Consider the following 5,115-nt stretch of genomic DNA (forward strand, 5'->3'; position numbering starts at 1 on the left):
CTTCAAGGATGAGGTTTAGCACACAAAGGAGGGGGAAAGGGCATTCAGGCAGAGAAAACTGCCTGTGCAAAGGTAGGGAGGCATAGGAGATGAGTAACAGGATCCCAGACACTTAGTTCCTCCTGACAGGAGCACAGGGGGCTGTGGGGGAAAGTGCTGGAGATGGGGTGGGCAGGCTGACAGGAGCCAGATCTTGGGGACCATGGGTGCCCAGCTAGGCATCTGAGCTTCCTTCTGGAAGTCTCAGGGAACTGCTGAATCATTCCATACAGACAGGATCAGGACAAGACAGAGTCAGATTTGCATTTTCTAGGAGTGCTGGGAATGGATTTGAATTTGGGATGTAGAGAATGAAAAAGGTTGATGAGAAGCCTGTTGCCAACCTCCCCTGAGACAGCAGCCAGCCATGCATTCGAATGGAAAGAAGGAAAAGGCCTGACAAATCTTTGGGAGTGGAGGAGCCATTGGTTTTCAGGACTGATTAGAGGTAGGCATGAGTTAGGTGGAAGAGAATTGGATGACCTCAGGTTTCTGGCTTGGGGAACTGGGCAGATGATGGATGCAGAAGGAACAGCTTTGGAGGAAAGGAGAATGATGATGATGAACTTAGTATCTATTAAGCACTCAGTTTCAGGCATAAATACTTCATATATCATCTCATTTAATCCTCACAATAACTTACAAAGTAGGTACTATTGTTGTCTCCATCTTAAGGGGAAACTGAGTCAAGAGGTTAAGTAACTAAGTGGTGGTGTTGGAGTGATGAGCATGCCTGCACCTTGCAGGCAGTGAGGTTTCCCAGGCTGTTGCACAGAAGAGCTATCCGCGCTACCACTAGCTCCTCCCTCTCCAGCCCTCAGCATCTGGCACCCCCACAGCAGTTCAGTCATTAGTCGCTGGGTCTCTCTCCCTCACCCCACCCCACCTCAGCCTCGAGACTGTGCCCTGGGAAGCCAGGACAGGACCATACCACACAAGCCTTGTGACAGGAGGGCACCAAGCTCTGGAATCTTGGCACTGACATCCACCTACCCATGAACAATACAAAGCAGAACTGAGACTGCAGGGACAATCAGAAAAACCAAGAAAATAAATGTGTTCCTTTCCTTTTTTTTTTTTTTTTTACGGTTTTAAGAAAAAAAGTGACATCTCAGTGACATCAGAGATAATCATGAAAGGTCAGTAGCCCAACCTTGTACTTATTTTCTGTGGGGAAAAGGGCAATTAGGTATCTCCCATGGAGGAAGCTCTTCCAGCTGTTTCCCTTTTGCCGGCCTTGGCTCAGGACACCCAGTCCGACTTCAGTAGCCATAGCAGGAGACAGACAAGGACAGCCACTCCATGTTTGCCCCACCTAGTCCCCCGTTCCAGCATTTGGGGGTAATGGGGACACCGCTGTTGTTTCCAAATTGCCTCTTTCCAACCATGCAGTCAGAGAGGACAGAGGAAAGGGGATAGAGCAGGTAGGGAACCAAGTGAGGGTCAGTGGACGTTCTCCTGGGAGAGTTGTTAGACCTGGCTTCAGCTATCTCCCTTGAACCACCTAAAATGAACCACCTAAAGTTACACAACCAGCAACTGGCCCAGGCCCTGTAGGCAGGATGTTATTTTTAAGGCTGTTTTAGGCAGAAGTTAGAAGGTCCACTTGCCTCCCACCACCCTCACCACTTTACAGGAAAGAGGCCCACCATGACCCTAGAGCTTTCCAGAATGCAGACCTTTTCTTAGTCATCTGTGGGCAGAGCAGTGAGAAACCTGTGGCATCAAGAGAGCAAGCCTCGCCTGTGTTTGGGGTTCCAGGCTCCTGTAGAGCCTCCACTGCTTTTGTAGTCTCTGGAAACATGGGGTCCTCACCAGGCCTCTTGGGAACTGTCCCTCCTCCCTCATTTACCTCTCCTTGCTGGGTTCTATTTGCATCCCTGTGCCTCTGGCCTTGGAAGGGGTTCTATCTGTTATACACAAACTTTTCTTTGACCTCAGAGCAAGAAAAGCTTGAGGACCATCTCCTCTGCATTTTTCAGGGACAGCCAGAGCCCTACACATGAAGGCATCCACTGTATCCAGGAGTGAAAGTAGCATTGTCTTAACACTGGGTCACAATCCAGTGGTGGTTTGTGAATTCGATTTAGAAGGTCATGGCTGGCGCCTTAAAACCATCAAATAGAATACAATATGTGCAATAGAAAATATGAGTGTGCACACATAGCCAGGGTAAGTATTGTCCATGAAATTTTTGTATCATTTATCCCACAACATAAAATGTATTTCTTGCTGTAGGTCACTGAACGAATCCCTGGACAAAAGAACACTGGTTAAGACATAAAGTCAAGGCCAGGCATGATGGCTCACACCAGTAATCCCAGCACTTTGGGAGGCCAAGGCAGGTGGATCACCTGAGGTCAGGAGTTTGAGACCAGCCTGGCCAACATGGTGAAACCCTGTCTCTACTAAAAATACAAAAATTAGCTGGGCGTGGTGGTGGGTGCCTATAATCCCAGCTACTCAAGAGGCTGAAGCAGAAGAATCGCTTGAAGCCAGGGGGCAGAGGTTGCAGTGAGCCAAGATCACACCACTTCACTCCAGCCTAGGCAACAGAGTGAGACTTCATCTCAACATGTACAGGTCACCTGTTCTATGCTAGGCACTCTGCTAGGCACAAGAAACCCAGTAAAGACATCCCCTAGTCTCAATCCACCTTCTGGTTGGGAAGCCAATAAGCACACAGTTGCAAGATATGATGCCAAGTGGTCTGAGAGAGTATGTATGAGGCTATGAAATCCTGATATGAGGGCGGGCATCTGGGAGGGCTTCCAGGAGAGGTGATGCAGTTGGAGCTCTCAGCAGGAAAAGAGAGCGATAGGTTCTAGTGTCTCCTCCATCCTATGGATAAGAAGGGAACTATGTTAAAGTGTCAAGGGTTCTAGTCTTAAAGTCCAAAGACATCCTGTCTCCTTAACAAGCCGTGAGGTCTCAGGTGAGTCAATTAACCTTCCCAGACCCTGATTCCTCATTTACAAAACAGGCATCTATAAAAATGGGCATAGTATCTGCTCTATCAACCTCAAAGAAGTGAGAGATCAAATGAGATAGATAATGTATGTGAAAGCACTTTGTAAATTACAAAAGGGGAGGTATGGTCTCTATGGATGAGGAAATGGAAGCATAATGAAGTGCCCTGCCCTACAGTGCTATGCGTAACAGGCCCCCCTCAATCCTCAGTCCTCAGCTCCTGCCTGCATTCCTCACACTGTAACTATTCTACCTTAAAAGAAGGCAGGGGCAGGGTCTAAAAGGCCCCCCTAGCAACCTGACTGTTGAAGATTTACCTTAAAGATCCTATTGTTTTAATGATGGGAGGTGGGTATGTCAGAACTCCTCCGTTTCCCTTTCTGTTAATGAATTAAGATCTACCCAAATTCAGTGTTTAAAGTTACATAAGCATCATTCAGATCTGTAACAGCCACTTTCATTTCGGAAAAACAGCATTTCCATTAAAATGGTGTTATATAAAAAGGTTTTGTATACGTGCGTAGGAACAGCAGAAAGAAACAGGCACACATGATCACTGTATGGCACACAGGCATATGCAGATCATGACCTCACCTGTCCTCATGAGGAAGGGATCATAGGGAGCAGGTGTCTGATAGTACCTGGCAAGTTTAGCTGTGACCTAGTTGTCTTCTAACCATCAATAAGACCTGATGCATGTTGGGCAGTGGGAACTGCAGCAGGAAGGAAGCCCCTTCCTTGGCAGGGTAAGTGCCATTGAATCACAGAATATTAAGGTTGGATTTAGCTCAGAAGTCACCCAGTGCAATCTCACTCTAAACCACTCTTGCTGGATTTGACTTGAACAGCTACCATTGTCCCAAGGCAGCCCGTGTCACCTGTGGACAGATGTAGATCACTGGAAAAGACCTGATTTTGACCTGAAACCAACCTTTCTGGAGCTACTGCCTCTGGGGAGCAAAAGCACCTACAACCTTGAGCAGAGACTCCAGGAGCCACAGCCAGCGGAGCATGCCCTGAGGCCTAAAGAGCAAGTGGGGAGGGCAGTCTGAGTCCACAAAGCTGAAGCTCCTCCCTGAGAGACCTCCATCCATCTAAAGGAAGCTGGGACGGTGGGGACAGAGAGAGGGGTAGGATGAGGAAAGTAGGGTGGAGGGGAGGAGTCGGGGCTGCCTAAATTGGAGTAAGTCGTTGGCTGTGAGGAAAGCCCAGCACCTCAGGTCTCATTTTCAGTGTTGGGGGTGACATAGTCCCGAGGTCAGTTGCAGCTCTTATACTCTGGACTCCTAGGTCCGCCCACACGCACACACCCCTTTCGAGATTGGAAGGTTGTACTTTTTTTTTTTTGAGACGGAGGCTCGCTCTGTCGTCCAGGCTGGAGTGCACTGGCACGATCTCGGCTAACTGCAATCTCCGCCTCCCGGGTTCAAGCAATTCTCTGCCTCAGCCTCCCAAGTAGCTGGGATTACAGGTGATCGCCACCACGCCCGGCTTTTTTTTTTTTTTTTTTTTTTTTTTTAAGTATTTTTAGTAGAGACGGGGTTTCACCATCTTGACCAGACTGGTCTTGAACTGCTGACCTCGTGATCCACCCACCTCGGCCTTCCAAAATGCTGGGATTACAGGCGTGAGCCACCGCGCCCGGCCTCGACGGTTGTACTTTTATGTGACTTGGTATGTCCTTGTTTCGAGGGCTAAGCAAGGGGTAAGGTAACTTCCGATCCGCCCCATCCCCTGCCGGAGTCCGGTTAGACTCAGCGGCTTGTCCTGGTCACCCCTGAAGGGCGGAACCATTCCGCCTTCCCGGAGTGCAGCCACCGAAACAACACCACCCCAGCACTGAGGGCAGAAACGTGAGCTTTGGAGTGGCCTTTTAAATAGTTGGGAAGGGGGTGTGGCCGAGGAGACTGGGAGGCCGCAGTCTGGCGATGGGGGAGTGGCCCGGGGGCGTGGCCGTGGCGCCTGGAATGTTGTTAGGTCCTCTCACCGCATAGTAAGGAGGGGCCACGCCCCTTTTCTCCAAGAGAGCCAATCGGAGCACCGGAGCGGTTTCAAGTCTCCCCCGCCAGCCCGCCCGCCCGCCACCCCACCCCCCTTGAGGATTCG

This window comes from Rhinopithecus roxellana, chromosome 10 (genome assembly GCF_007565055.1).
Source record: "Rhinopithecus roxellana isolate Shanxi Qingling chromosome 10, ASM756505v1, whole genome shotgun sequence".
NCBI lineage: Eukaryota > Metazoa > Chordata > Mammalia > Primates > Cercopithecidae > Rhinopithecus > Rhinopithecus roxellana.